Genomic DNA, 17020 nt, shown 5'->3' on the forward strand with positions numbered 1-17020 from the left:
CATCTGAGAAAACAGCTAAAAGTACAGTTCAAAGTACACCTTATTTGTCCATTTGTCCAGTTGATGTTGTGTAGCTGAGATCTCAGAATGTCCTCTGGTAATCCTGGTGGAAAAAAGAGCGATCCAAAGCTCTACAAAAATTTGTTAAACAGCTTTTATTCTATTTGGCAGGATGAATGCAAATGACCTTAGGGTTAGGGTGTACTTGGTGCCACTTTGTGCAATAGTGCAATAATGAAAAGACTAAAAGAATAAAGCCATTTTAATTTCTGGGGAAGTTCATTTAGACCTTTTTTTCTCACATAATCAGGAAAAATAGTATAAAATAATAAATAATTTGATTAAAGAATTTACTTTAGCTGTAAAATATCTGTCTCCTCTCCTCTTTTTGTCAAACACTAAATGTTTCTCTCTATTATCTGCCCCTGTACAGGGCAATAGTTATGCTAACGAGTATGAACCTTCATCCATCCAACACACGTAATTTAGATCCCTTGCTGTATTCATTACACACAGCCATGGACCCCTTTCCCTGAAATATTTCCACCAGTCATTGAATTAAAGAAGTGTATAGGCACGAGGGACGTGTGCGTGTATGTGTGCTCCTCTGAGATGCTGTAGTAAGCCTATCACGTTCACTGCTAACTTAATAATCCACCAAGATGACAACAATCAATCAAGAACAGAAAGGCCTCTGCCCACCCGGATACACACACACACACACACACACACACACACACACACACACACACACACCCATAAGGCACAATTAGCCCACAATTCATAGGAAGCAGGTTACTGGAGAGTGGTATAGAATTTGATCAAAAGATTCCAACGCTCTTCCAGGAATAGTGAACCGGCTACATAACAGCCCGTAAAAGCCTCCCACCGGCCTCCTGCGAGCACAAATGACTCCCTTCAGGGTGACGAAATCTCTTAGTGTGTATTTTAGTTTTGGGTGTGTATAAGTTGAGAAGCATGTGCCCACACATACCACTCCTCCCACCATAAATAGTAAGCAATTAGGGGGTGGGTAAGACAGCAGGATGCAACAAGCCCCTCTCTCTCACCTCCACTGCTGCACATCCTTTGTTTGCTCCAACTCTTTTCACAAATTTTTTTATTTTTTTTTTTATCTCGCTTTAAGCCCACACATGCACTGTAAACCTGAAATTATCTAGACATTACCCCGCGGAGCTGTATGTGAGAAAGCAAATGTCAGAATCAGTTGGATCAGACATCAAACGGTCTTGACCTTGCCAGCTCCTTAGTACAAAGTGTGTAATATCTTATGAAGCCAATGTGTGAGAATTGAGTGGCCGTGTGGATGCAATTCAAGCGCTTGCCCTAAACGGAGAGACACAACGAAGTCCGGGAACTTCTGTCGGTAAAGGCCGACGCCGAAATTGTCAGACAAATTCAAGAAATTACAAGAGATTTGATTGTTTACGACCAAATTTCAATCCGGCTATATGACTGTGATGTAATCTGCGTCATGTCCTGCCTCCTGCACGCTCTACCCCGGCGACACCGCTCACCTAATGAAACAAGTATTTTTAGTAGGTGCGAACGCAATCCGGTCGTGTGCAACATGTAAAAGAGAAACTTTGGACATTACTAGGAGTTCATACGCGATAACAGTTTATGCCAAGGTCTCCAAAACCATCAATTATTCCCTCCTTCAGCCTTTTCTGTGTGCTGATCTGACTCTGCACAAGTTGAAGGAGCTGATGGGATTATATTTGACATGTGACAAATAAAATTGATTGATGGATTGTGATAATGTCTACTAACAAGGATCGTAGTCCTGAATCCTGCTGCTTCTGTTAAATGATGTTCCTTTATGTTTATATTCTGTCAGTTTCTAGAGGTAGACACAGCCTTAGACTATAATCCCTACTTTCCTCAACACCTAACATCAAAGTCCAGAAAAACACTTCAAACATTACCACGTTCTTTAAAATGCCATGAAGAAGAAGAAGAAGAAGAAGAAGAGAGGGAAGTATGCCAAACTTAAAAGAGTGATGAGAGGATCAGAGTGGGAAAACATGTTTGATCCGCATCATTTGATAGCTAATTAAGATTTGCATGTCTGCTCAAGATGAAGTGGCTGAAATGCATGAAAAATGTTTGTTTTGCCTAAGCATCCAACTGGGATTTTAAGTAGAGTATCAAAACTCCTGGCAGGGTGGCTTTGATAGTTGTTGTCACAAGAAAGTGGTATGCAGTAGTAGGACACACTTGTGATAAGGTGTTGGGACCTGATGATGCTGCCCCAGAGCGAGAGGATGGAGATGACTAGTGACCCTCTCATTTTCACAGCTCTCCACCTTGGCCTCCAGATACAATAAATCACACTGGTTCTCTTTCTGTGCATGTCCTCTGAAAAAATGTTAATGAATTGGCATTGTCATTGGTATCTGTGGCTTTGAAGGAGGTCTATGTGTGTGTGTGTGTGTGTGTTTGTGTGTGTGTGTGTATCCGAGTGGGCAAAGGCCTGATTGATTGTTGTCATCTTGGTGGATTATTAAGTTAGCAGTGAACGTGATAGGCTTACTACAGCATCTCAGAGGAGCACACATACACGCACACATCCCTCGTGCCTATACACTTCTTTAATTCAATGACTGGCGGAAATATTTCAGGGAAAGGGGTCCATGGCTGTGTGTAATGAATACAGCAAGGGATCTAAATTACGTGTGTTGGATGGATGAAGGTTCATGCTCATTAGCATGACTATTGCCCTGTACAGGGGCAGCAGTCCATGTTGGAATGTGTGTGTGTGTGTGTGTGTGTGTGTGTGTGTGTGTGTGTGTGTGTGTGTGTGTGTGTGTGTGTGTGTGTGTGTGTGTGTGTGTGTGTGTGTGTGTGTGTGTGTGTGTGTGTGTGTGTGTGTGGGTGTGTGTGTGTGTGTGTGTGTGTGTGACAATTTTTTATGACTTTAGGCTGCATGAGTCAGTCTTCTCTCTATGTTCAAGCACATAACTCTGACTCACACAATCAGGCAGAAGGACAACATTGAGGAGATGTGAGAGGTGAATTACAGAGAATAACTACTACCACATTATCGCTGTTTTTTTTTTTTATCTTAATTGATTCGTTAATTGGTAGTTTTTACTTAGACATGCAAGTGTGCATAAGCCAATGAGGCCAGGCCAGATAACACTACAAGATTTAAAGGGGAAATGTGCATGCAATATCCAAATGACCTGTTCTGTTTCATACGCTTTTCACACTCCAACTGGCAAACATACCTCATCGTTTGCTAGATGATACTGGGAGTGACTGCAAGGGCAAAACATGGCACAGTAGAAAAAGCCAGCCAGCCTCTGATTCATGGCTTGGATTTTGCCATCTTTCTCTTCATTTAGTTTTGACAGAACTGTTTTGATTTCCCTCACAGATAAGGAAATTATCTGGCAGTGAATCCACATCAATGAGCACTTGCATAGCCCTGTAAATCAGTGTTTCCAAATTTGAATGTTGAGATCCCCCCAGGGGAACACAACAATAGTCTAATGGAGTCGGCAGATGGTTAACAGGATAGAAAATCAGAAAAACACATTTGCTACACAAAATGTGGTTAATTTCTTCTTTGCATTCTTTTTTGTAGTGAATTCAGGGTTTCCCCCAGCATATTAGAAGCCCAGCGGCCAACCGGGACTAAGATGACTCCCCACCAGGCTTAAGCATCAAATCATTTTTAAAATGTATTTTAACTATGCTGAGATATGTTTCGCTGTTCCTGCTCACGCTGCCAAATTGTCCTCTCTCTGTGTCTAAGATTCATACGCACAGTCACATCTGTGAGAGCGAGAGTGTGTGTGACGTTGAGTATGAAGTTGCTTATGTAACGTTGTGAATGTAGAAGTGCAGTGTGTGTACAGTCTATTTGTCATTTAATAAATGCTATAACTCTCCAAGACCAAAGCCAAGTCCCAGTGTCTGTGCTTGCTACCTGCTGAAGGTGAAGGGAGTTAGCCCCGCAGCTAGCAACAACTTCAGGCTCACTGGACCAACTTTTAAGGTGGACCAGCTATTCTCATTTTAGTGATAAGCTGCTCCTCCAAGTTTTGCTCAGAACCACCTCAGTCCACCTTAAGACTGAGTTAGATTTTAAAACTTCTTGATAAATATACCTCTCAGGGGTGTTATTTATAAAAAACGATGCATAAGATCCATCCTAGAAATGTATGTGCGCACAAAAAGCTGAAAATATTGCTGTGCAGGAGGTAAGATACTATCAATTATTTAGTATTTGAAGAATATGAACTAATTACTTACATACTGAACTTGTGAAGATGTCTAAGACTAAGTAGCCAACACATTTTTTAGGGGATCACCAGCCAAAAAGATTGGGAACCAGCACTAACTATCATACCCAGCCTTTTCCTTTTCTAAGCACAAGGGGGACAGAAGATCAGTGACATTTTATGCAGCATGCTATCACCACATTGTATATTGAGTGTATTTTTTTTTTATTAAACGATAGGAAAGCTATTTGAGGGCTACACATTAACTCACAGAATTGATGTCACCACTATCCTCCTGAGAGCATTCAAACAACTGTTCTATTCCAAATCTAAATCAGAAGAAAAACAGTCACAGAGGCAAGCCATGGATCAGAGGCTGGCAGGGTTGCTTTTTTTTTTTAATGTGCCATGCTTTGCCCTGGCTTTTCTCTGAGCGACACTCTGTGACTCCCAGCAGGCAGTAAAGTACTTCTCAAAAACTTTCTCCAATCCAATTTTTCACCTCTCGCCTGGGTAAAGTCATTATGCTCTGGTGCCTGCCTTGTGTAACTGATGGTGCCAGTGTATGTGATGGTGTGTATGTGTATGTGGCTTTCATTGGGTAGATGAGGGGTAGGATAGATAGATAGCTCTTGGTGGTGCCTGGTCGAGCAGAGCTGAGACAGGGATTAAGAGGTAGGGTGCCTTCATAAGCCACTTTCTTCTTCACTGTTTGAAATATGTCTGCACAGTGAAACACCCAGCAGCTGGTCCCTTTGTACTTCACTAAGTACCTCTTGTTTAGGTGGTGGTGCTAAACAGACACTGAGTAAGTCCTCATTGCCAGCATTACTTTTTGTAAAGTGACTATTGAGAGCCTATGAATTGCTCAAGATGAAATATGTTAAACTTCTAGCATTTTATGTGCTAATAACATGCTAATCTCTAAATGCTGTTGGGAACACACAAATCCGTCCCACTGAAAGAAACATGATAAAAGCCAGTGCTTTGAACTGAGTCCCCCTCTGGACACTGGTAAACTACTTTAAACTTTTCAGTTTTGTTTCATGTTATAATGTTTTCTCTGTTGCTATTGCTCTCTTTTAGAGCCAGACCGTTTTATCGGTTGGGCGATATGGACCTATCACAGACATATCGGTATCGGTGTGTATGTTTTCCAATATGTGTCAACATGACAGCCTTTTAAAGAGAACATATAATGCAGAGAACAATAAGAAACATGTTACATAGCCATTTATATATTTTATTTAAATGACCAGAAACTGAATGATAATGACTATACAATCAATAATTGACTGATACTAACCATGGTGTTTATTTAGCTCTTCACTGAATTTCTCTTTATAATTATTTTCTTTTCTTAGTGTTCATTTCTAAAATTGGTTGACAATGTAATACATTTAATTTGTAATGTTGTAATATAATAATGTTTATTTATGCACAATCCAAATAGAAAAGAGCCATTTTCATTCCAGCCCATAAATAGACTATAGCAGCTGCCATATCGGTAACAAATGAATTTTCCCCATCTAAAATCCGTATCGTAACCTACTCTCTTTATGATAAAGCTATGAGCATCTTCATCTGTGAAGTCTACAATAATTTTCAGTTGACTTCGATACAGTGGGGGCAGCTATGTTTAGTTAATTTGATCTTTAGCAGTTCAGTTGAAAGAAGCACCTCCTTATTTGATATAGCACATATTCTCTGTATACAGTCCATGTTCAGACCAATTGAGAGTAATTTCCCTGTCTGGTCTGTCGACTAACCTTGTTGGTGGTTAAAGTTGTCCCACTCTTAAGTCACTCTGACCTCCTTTCTGTTTTTCCATCTGCTACCCAGTTTCCTCAACCCACATATCATCTCCTTTTGCTTTACTTTCAATTTCATCCACTATTTTAAGAGTGAATGACATCTTATTTCCCAATACAGACAAATCAATACTTCAATTCCCATCCCAATATGTATTACACTGTTATGGGACATAAAAATTGACATTAATAAATCAAAGTGAAGGCAGATGTCGTCATCTTCAACTAGAAATGATGCAGCTTGGGCATCTCTATGCTTTACAGTTTATACTCCAATGTATAAAGATTACATAATTCTAATCCACTAAAGATGGAAAACAAGTCGAAACAAGTCGTATCTAGGGAAGCAACTCGCTTTTATTTTCATTATCAATTAATTTGCTGATTATTTTCATGATTAATTGGTTGGTCTATAAAATGTCAGAAAACAGTGAAAAATGTCCATCTTTGTTTCTCAAAGTCCTCTTTTTGTCAATGCAAACCCCAAAGATATTCCATTTTATATGATATAAAACAGAAAAAAGCACGGAACACTCCATAATTGAGGTCATTTTTGCATGAATTATCAAAATAGCATCTGCTAACTGCTAGTTATTTTGCTGTTGCTTGACTGATCAGTTTGTCGACTAATAGTTGCAGCTCTAATTGTATCGCTAAAAAAGGGCAGGCCTTTTTCAAAGAAGACATTCTGACATGACACTGAAGGAAAAGCACAGGTGTAAATACTAAAATTAACGACAATAGTTGAATTCTATTTAGCGGCTTCAGCAGTTTCAGGGTCCTAGTAAAGTGCATGTGTGTTCCACTGTCACTGCTTACTGGGACACTTGAAAAGAACAGAGCAATCATTAATGTTATTAGTAACACCTGTGCTTTTCTTACTATGACATGTCAAAATGTCTGCTGTGAAAAAGGCCTAAGAGTGCCAAAATACTTGATGAGGCAAACAAAAACAGCAGCGTGACAGCACAGCAGTCAGTAGTTTTATATTTTTAGTCAGTACATTACTGTATTTAGCCGTACATAGTTGGAATGCTAAATACTTAATTTAAAAATAATCTCCTTGATACAATTATGCATTTACGGGTGTGTATATGTACAGTAAATATGACTTGCCACTGCCTGTTAACTTCCCCAAACTGTGATAGAGACATGCCCCAGTGTTGATCGGAGGATGAAGCCCAGCGAGGATGACTACATGTATAAAAGAAGTCCAACAAAGGGAACATTAAGAGCCCTATTTAGATTGTTTATAGTGCATAATCTAAAGTGCAAGGCGCAAGTGTCTTTAGGCCATGTCCAGCTCTACTTTTGCTAGTTAGACAGTGCGTATTCTGTGCACAAAGTAAGACGCAAAGGGTTGTATTCACTATCATCAGTAACCATGGGTGTGTTTTCTGGCGTAACATGAATGAAACCAATCTCAGTGTAATCTCCTGTTTCCTTTAAAAGCCAGGTGCATTGCTATTTAAATAGTGGGTTTGGGAAATTGGAGAACGAGCGGTTTTCTGCTGAGGAAACAGATCTGCTCATGCGTAAAGCTGCAGCTCCTACTTCTCACAGTCCTCTGTCCCTTCAACAACTCAATTTGACTGAATATGAGCAAATGCAACGATAACCTTTAACTAGGGAAGAAGAGGAGTTCATTCATCCACCCGCCACCCATGAATGAATGATTTTTGCTCCCCTTTTAAGCTGTTGCTATTTAAATAATGTATTGTATTTATTATGAGTATATTCTTGATTTGTGATTTACTTTAATGATCTGAGGCTGTTTTCCATGATTGTAAAAGTTTCCATGCATGCAGTAAAGTCACTGCAGCAAATATCGTGGAACATTTGAGCAGCAAAACAAAACTGAAAAACTAAAAAAGGAAACAGAAGAAAACTTTGAATACTCACAATACAATACAATTATACTTTTGTTTTGTTGTTTATTCGTCAGGACAGCTGAAGGGTGATGGGGGGGGGGGGGGGGGGGGCAGCAGAGATCGAACCTGGGCCGCTGCAGTGAGCACACTACAGTGTACATGGGACGCCCCGATAATCCAGGGAATTGAATTAATATATTTTTTTAAAGATTATTATCTTGGCATCTTTCAAGACCTTTTTTATTATATAGGACAGACAGGAAATGGGGTGAGAGAGAGGGGGGGAGACATGCAGCAAAGGGCCGCAGGTCAGAGTCAGACCAACGGGCGCTGCCTCGAGGACCATCAGCCTGTTTACATGGGGCGACTGCTCTAACCACTCAGCCACCGGCCACCCCTTAATTAATATTTTTATTTATTTATGTTTAGGACCAAGCTATGGATTAACCCCTGAGCCACAGATGTAGGCTAATTGCAGTCTGTGAAACTAATGTTACTATGACTAATAGAGCCTGTAAATAGCAGGAAAATACTGCGCCATTAACTTCAGACCAGGTTTTTGATGATCATTGGCTCAATTGCTTTCTGCTGCCTCAACAAAGCAATGCGCCAACAATGCACCTGACCACACCGCATTTTAAGACCATCACACCCATGGGCACACAGATGGGCACATGTCCGTTACCTACACAACATGGGCTTTGCACGTGCAAATGACGACTGTGTCGGTCTGAAACTAGCAATGACAGTTGCGCTCCGCTCTGAGCCGCTTTGCGTCAGGTGGAGGATGGAGCGCTAAGTAAGGTTTGTATGTTAAGCGTTTTTTGCAAGATGAAACATAACGTTTTTAACATTTAACATGTCCCACGTCCAAACTGCTTTCCTGCTCACTTTCTCAGTAACAGCGGCCTGCACCAAGGTTCACTGAGATGTGACCCAAATCCTTACACTATGATAGCAAACATCCTTCCTCACAACACTTATCTCACTCAGTCTATCTTCCCACCTTTATCTCTCTTCCTCCACTTTGCCGTCAGCCAGCATGTCTCTTTGCCAAGTTTATCTGGAAAGGTGTCAGCAATATTTGGATTATTAGAGACTGATTTAGACTTTGCTGCATCAACTTGAAGAGGAATGAGCCAGCACTGGCTGTTATGATTTCAGCCTCAAGCCAAGGGATTAATGTCACTTGTGAGGTTTTGTCTCCCTTTCTTGTGGTTCCAAATTCCTTGTTTTGTTGTGTGGGTGTCATACGGGAAATGAGAGATGAAACAGCAGACTGCAACACACACACACAGATTCTTAGATTTCTCAGAGGAGATGTCGAAAGAAAAGCAGGACAATAATACAGCTATGGATGAAACACACTAACAATGGATGGGATGTAAGGGAAAGTGACGAAATGAGAGCAGCTTAAACCAGCCAATCCTCTCTCTGTCTGCCTCCCCATGTCCCAGATCTAACAAAAACCATTTAGGTTTCACCCCAATTAACAAGTAGACAATTTAGCTACTACAGAGGAAATTCTCATCAAGAATATGCAGTCAAGAACGGCAAACAGCTGTCAGCAGTTTGTACCCTCCAGCTCTACTTTCCATAACTGAGTCAGTAATGTAGCTCTTTTCATCATAATACCATCTCTCTTAATCTTTCATCCACCAGTAGATGAAGTTATGCCGTGTTCATCCTTGCTGTCCGACCGTTTGATCACACAACACAATTAAAGCAAAAAACATCCGCGGAGTCATCAGCTGCTTGTAAAACAACGACTGAATGCCAAAAACGGTGGGGGGGATTTGAGTGAGATAAATATGCTTTGCAGCCATTCAACTGAATGTGATCTGTCAAGATAGTCATCCCAGCTGTGGTGCTCCCAAAGCAATTTATTCGATGCCACACTATAACAAATGACACCGCTGGAACCGTTGGAATGGAAAGAGAGAAATGGGCTTGCAAATAGTTCTAGTTTTATCTCCATTATAGCTTAATATTGCAGTGTCATTGATGTGGAACACACACAGTCAGGCACACAAACCTCTGTATGCATGGGTACATGCATACACGCTCACATTTGCCTGCCCAAGGTTTTTTACTATAACCACATAATTAATGATCTGTTAAATTGAAGACATTAAGATGGCGAACAGTTGTAAAAGGGGCCACCAGGGACAAAGAGGAGATGGTTTTTCCAAGAACGTACTATTATTATAAACCAACATGCAAGGGCAGTGACTCCAAACTCCGGGAAAGGTCGAAAAACAACAGGAAAGTCATCACCTCCACTCAATTAGCATAAAACCTGCCTGCTTTCATATGTGTTGAACAAGTCATACAATAAGCCCGGTTTTAGATAAAGTTAATTTGAAGCAAACCACCCTGTATTCGACTGGTTGCTATATTGCAATTTGGGTGTGTCGTTTCTGTGGTGAGGTTAAAGGCTATGTATGTAAGTAGAGCTATCTTTAGAGTGACAGTTGTATTCAGCCCAACCCCCTTAGGTCCTGTATTGCACCCCTCTCTCTCCTCAGCAGGCTATCTCATATTTGCATCATACATTCCCATGTCTCCATTTGGCAGGTTGGTTTTTATCACCTGCAGGCTCTTCAGCATCTTATTGTATACATAAAGGTTTCTGTGGTAACAGTGCGCCAGCAAGGGAGGAAGGAGGATGAAAAGAAAAAGAAAGAGAGGGAAAAAGGAAAGCTAAACATAGAGATCTCAGGTCTCCAGGGTTATGCTCATAATTGTCCTGGAGTGGGAGGTCGAGCCACCGCCCATCCCCCCTTTTCTTGCTCTGTTTCTCTCCACCTTTCTATCTGCATCTCCCCTAAATCTCTGGTGGCTCTGGCCCCGCTGATAAATCAGCTGGTAATCAATAATTCAAACGTATTCCCAGCAGGGGGAGAGAATGGGGAAGAAGATGTCAGAGGGGTAAAAGAGAAATAGAAAAGGGAGATAAGACAAAGGCTTGTTGTGTTTTAATATAGGATAAACATTAGGGGCGGAGCATGCAAATTCATTACACATTCAAGCATTTACTCTCATGCCCAATTACCCAGGTTGCATCAGGCTCTAAGGGCGCACTCACACTGTCCTTCCGCACCGCGCCCCGGGCTTTAGGGTACTTGCCCCCCCTCCCTCTCCCCCCGCGCCCCAGGCCCGTTTGTACTCTGTACTCTAAACTGCCTGGGCCTCGCGCAAATGCTTCTCGCTGTCCATACGTCATCACGCCGTAACACGCATTGATTGACGTCATCGCGATGCGTCTTTTTGTTTACAAATCTTTCCATAGACCTCAGAGTTTTTGTGCGTCTTGTCCGACTGTTTTTGAATATTTTCATCGACCAAATCTGCAGTAAACACTCCACCTCCGCATCACACCAACGTGAACCTTTCGCCGCCATTGTTGTTGTTGTTAAATGTCCGCGCATGGTCCGTCCTTCTAATTTCTATGTCCGAACAGGCGGACATAAATGAAGTCAGAACCGCCGTAGGCATCGTGCTCGTGCTCATACACGTGCGTGCGCTCATGCTCGTACATGTGCAAACACGCTCTACAAAAGCCCACCTCTCTCAGGCGGGCCGTGGACGGCCCGCTGGTCGCAGTTATGCACGGAGCGGGTGCACTCATACTGCTAAAACGCACAAGGCTTTAGCTGAAAAAACGGTTTTGGCCCGGTACGGAAGGACAGTGTGAGTGCGCCCTAAGGTGAGATGATGCCAAACTGGAGGGAACTCCAACAGTCTAAGCTGTGAGTTTGGATTTATTTTGCAGTCACCTTGCCTTTGCGACCTACAACACAATCTGTTAAACACTGTAGGCTGTTGTTTAAATCAACTTTTTTCTGATGAGGCTGCTACATGTGGCTACGGCAGGACCTGTCAGGGTCGGCACTTCTGTGGATGAGGGCTGCTCAGGCACAGAAATCAACACAGTCTAGGTCAAGACCACAATCAGTGCTGAACACCAGGGGTCCATTTGACAGCACAAGCGCAACAGTCTCTCTCTCTTTCTCACACACACACACACACACACACACACACACACACACACACACACACACACACACACACACACACACACACACACACACACACACACACACACACACACACACACACACACACACACTATCAATTAGGTCGACCTATGTAACCTTAAAAAAGAAAAGAATAAGGACCAAGAGACAATATAAGACAGGGATAAGACCTTCATTTCTGAAATCACACACTACTAAAGCTATTGTTAGACCCCCCACATCTCCGCTTTCACTGTAAATAAAACAATTATCTCACCACATGAATCCTCTTTAAATGCAGAGGAAAATTAAAACATGTACTTTCTTGTAAGATTGTTTCAGCTCGAAATAAGATTGTTTCTCTTAAATTCATTTTCTGTAGTGTCCTAAAGATCCTTTTTGGTTTCATTTTACTGGTGTATCACCTTTTATGAACAGCGATTTTTAATCAATTACTCTAACTAGGTCCCGATGACAAGTAACAGAGCTCACATCAATGCCTGTGCCCTTCCAAATTCTAAGCTACTGAACCATTTCAGCCATCAGGTGCAAACATGATGCAAACTGTGCGAAGATGCCCTGGATACCTGGCGTAATATATGTGGCTTCCATTCTAGGACACAAGTGGGCTTGTTTCAATTCAACATAGATTTCATTGCATTGTTCTTCTGAACTTATTTAGTGGCCTCTGCTGCAGTAAATGTAGGCTTTGATAATGCTGGCCAAGGTTTTGTAATGTTAGTGATGATGCATAGTAGCATACTGTATGTCAAGCCAGCATTTGTAACCTCCAATACAAAATAAGAAGAATAAGAAATTTGAAAAAAAGAAAAGAAAATATCAGCACTGTAATGGCCTGTTCATATTCAAAATTTACAGGTTATAAGCGTAGACTGTTTGGTGTAGTTAGCCTTGTGGTCCAGCAAAGAGTGCTCTTAAAATCCCCCATCAGCTTGACCTACTGCATGCCCTATTGACCTATCAGTAAACTAAGCTAGTAAATAAAGATTAAAGAGACCACCAGTAGTGAGCAAAGCCTGAGTGGATATTTACAACACTGAAGCATCCGAGAAGCAGTGGCTGAAAGTATTTTGAGCTCTGTTGTGCTGCACATTACACACACATATATGAGTGACATTCAAATGAATTAGAATAAATGACATGTTAGTTAAAATTTATTCAAACTTGACTTTTTGACAAAGTGACAGCCTTGACAAGAACATGCTTTGCACAAATGTCATTATAGACATTAACCACTGCTGTTGCTTTACCTGCTCTTTCATCAGGAAGGCTTCTGAGGATACTAAAATGTAATAGTTAATTGATCAGTGCTCGCTGGATTGCAGATAATGGACTATGATTCGCCTCAGGCTCAGTGGTGTGGATTACAAACCCCACCTCCACTCCACATCTGATGGATACAGCCAGTGTGTAAACCGTATGTTGTAATGACAGCTCTCTTTAAAACCCTGAGCACATAGTGGTACAGCACCATTTAAATCTACTTTCCAAAAGAAGAAATTAACTAAAAAGCCAAATGGATTGCCTCTAGCATCTGTTGGCATTCGGTAAATACACCTAGTTTGTAGGGAGCCCATTACTGTACAGCATGCTGTGTCAAACACACACAGACACCACATTGTGTATCTGCATGGAAAATTGAGATAGGGATCTTATTCTGCTACCATCTGTGCGAGCCAAGTGAAATAGTAAAAAAAAGAAAAAGAAAATGTTTTTCCACTCACAATATGATTCACAGTCCGGAAAGGCTTAATGAGAACCTAGAATGTCCAGAGAGGCAAAGATGAGAGTAAAGACACTCAGAGATAACAGAGCTGTGACCATCCACTCTATTCCCGCTGGCCTATCTCCTCCATCAACCTGGCAGTGCCAAGGAAATACAGTTCATTATCATTGATCACACTAGACTCCACACTCACACAGTCGCTCTAAAGAAGTTACACACATACGCTCAACAAAACACCTGCCAAAAGAGACACCCTAAACAGATGTCTGTAGCATCTGTAACTGATAAAATTGAAATCTTCTCGCTCTTGCCAAAAACAGCTTTCATATTTCACTGGATACCAAGTTTAAATCACCTCTCCTGGGAATTAGCAAGACAGAATAGAAATATACAGTGGCAGAAACTCTCCGTCTGCTGGTCCGACAGCATATCATGTTTTATTGCCATGCAATTTCCCCCAGCTGCTGTATTTATTCTAAATTACCGCTGTGTGACGCATTAATATCAAAGTTATGGGCCACAACCTTGTGTATGTGTGTATGTCGGTGCACATGTCGATTGGTGAGGTGGGAGAGACAGCTCATTGACAGACATCCAGCATTCTCTAAACTAATGAATATTCAACAGAAATTTGAATGTTAGATCTTCCATAAAGCAAATGAGTTAGCAGTGAAAGCGAAGAATGAAAAAAAACAGCCTAAATCCTTTGACAAGTGCTGGAGATTATGTGATGCCTGCCAAAGGATAATGTCATGCCTTTAGAGATAGCACTCTTCAGGAGGAGGTGCTCTGCTTCTGCGCTAAAACTTTCTTGGAAGCACTTTGGTTGAACTCAGTCTTCTACTCTGAAGCCTTCACTACAAAGATGGTATATTCTCGAGCTATGTCATCAAAAGAGTAGAGGAAAAGTAGGCAGGATATTACACACATACACACTCACATACCGCTTGTGGGTAGTTTGATTGTTAGCTTTTTAAGGGTGAAGATGAGGTAAAACTTGTAGATCTCTGCTGCCTCTGTACGGATCGCTTTACTGAAAGCTACTACAGAGCTACGGACACACAAATGAGGCCATTCGCTGCAATAATGTGGACCCACTTTTCTTCTCATTGCTTGTGATGAAATAAAACCCCTTCCAGCTCTGTCTTTCATTTCTTTCCTCTTGTCAAAGATAAAAAAAAAAGCTGCACTCCCTCCCCTCATACAAAGGCTGTAATCTTTACCCAACACCTACTAACCTATAACTCACAGGTCAGAATGCGTAGCCGTGTCAGGCATGCATGAAATAATGTCTGTGTCTCTGTGAGGTTGTGTCCGTCAGTGCTGCCGGTTGCAGTTATGGTCAGGGTCAATGTTCAGTTCTGAGCTCATTACCCTTGTTCAATGTGATTATGTGCTTGTGTCCCTGTCTGCCCTTTCTCACAAAACCACCATGACCAGCGAAGAGGCCTCCTTCATCAATCAGCCACTGTCCACGGAGCTCCTCCTCCGAACGTCCCTCCTCACGACCAGACGCTGACACTCACAATATGTCTGGACCAGGTCCCATAATCTGATCGAAACGTTTCCACGCCGGGTCAGCTTTAGGTCAAATGCTTCAAACAACCAACCCGTTGAGACAAAATGAGCTCGCCTGTCTCTAGAAGTACAAACAAATCATTAGACAGACAGGGCTTCCTGCCAATGCTTGCCATTCTTTGGGGCTGATCAGGGTTCTGACAATGCTCCAGCCCTACTGTCTGGACTAGTTAGGCTGCAGAGGGAAGAGGGAACAGAGGCATTTCGATCAATACAGGCTCATTATCAGTTGCCTTCTGTCCCAGAGAGATGAGTCCCACCGCTCGGCCTGTTGATGAGGAAAGCGCACCACAATTCAATTAAGGGATGGTCGAGATGCCAAAAGAGGTTTGATCAAAGCACTCTGCCTGGCTAATTAGCACACGCTGCGGTTCACAAGGGCTATTTTTACATCTGAGGAGCAGAGTATGTTGTTTTGTTAATGGTAGTTTTACACTGTAATGGACGGGGAATTACCTGGCTCATTGTCAATGCATAGGTTTCAGCCAGGGGAGAGAGAGGGGGCCCTTTGTGCTGCTGCACACATGCGCACATGTATATTCATGCACACACATGAGCATGAACAAGCACCGCTCCAACCTGGTGACCTTTCCAGAGGTTATGCAGGGTTTAATGCGACCCCTCTTTGCGGGTTAAACACATCAAAAGTGTGCAGGTTATTATGTTTGTGTGTGTGTGTGTGTGTGGGGGGGGGGGGGGTGCAGACAGGAAGTGTCAGGTCACCCAGAAATAGTGCCAGGGGAAAATAAAGCTGTTTCCAGGAGTCTGCAGGGATTTTTTAGGCAGCCTGTTGACAGCTTTATAAACCTCTTAACAAATGGCCGCCCTCCTTCTCTCTAATGAGGCAAAGAGGTCCAAAGTCTGGGAAGGGAAAACAGGTGTGTTCCTCTAGGTGGGTTCATAGCCCTATGTGTTTGTGTGTGTCATCAGAGAGGAGACACATTTTTGATAAAGGAGCAATACTCAGGCAATTATGACCGAAGCCACAACGGAGAAAACTCCTTATCAAATGTTGATATGGAATTTTTGATAAGGAAAAAATTGAGTTCCCTATTTCTCACTATTAAATGAATTGACAGAGCTGAAACCTGACAGATGCACAGGCCCAAATACACCCCAGCACTCTATCAATTTTGAAAATGAAGTGGGGGAAAGGGCAGCAGGATATTCGAGCCGTAGAAGGTAGGAAGTGATTCAAATGACAGCAAGACAGAACTGCGACAAATGCTTGTCTAAAAAAATCAAAAAAAATCAGTGAATCTAAATGCAGTAGTAACTCTGAGGGAGAATTCTTAAGGGGGGTCTTGAGAGGTTGGCTCGGGGGAATACAACATTATTGAATGGAAGGGCGAGGGAAGTAGTTTCTTTTTTAAACAGTTATGGCTGATACCAACCTCCACTTCTCATCAAATGATTTCCTTTTGTTAGGTTCCATTTTTCTTTACTTTTGAAATCACCCGAGCATGATACAATATATCACAACTTTCCCATCTGACTCTTTGTCTGAAGAAGATTTTATTGCTCCCTTAGCTGTTAAAAGCGACATTTACTCTGGGCGCTTATTGTGTGAGCAAGCTCTGTTTTAATACCTCCATAAATAACATTGTCACACCCTGTCAAGTAAACTCCACTCAGGGATAGTGGCAAAGGCAAGCTGGCCTGTGTGTCAGTAGGAAAGCATCATCTGAGACTGCACGGCTACCACGTCAGTAAAATGTCACAGCCCACACTTCACTGATCA

The 17020-nt window shown here is 41.9% G+C and overlaps 1 protein-coding gene across 1 annotated transcript in view; it reads right to left on the reverse strand.

Moving 5' to 3' along the window:
• Nucleotides 1–17020, reverse strand: part of nkain4 (sodium/potassium transporting ATPase interacting 4) — a 50277-nt gene that overhangs the window by 32259 nt on the left and 998 nt on the right. The window lies entirely within an intron of this gene.

This window comes from Echiichthys vipera (genome assembly GCF_963691815.1).
Source record: "Echiichthys vipera genome assembly, chromosome: 9".
NCBI classification, from domain to species: Eukaryota; Metazoa; Chordata; class Actinopteri; order Perciformes; family Trachinidae; genus Echiichthys; species Echiichthys vipera.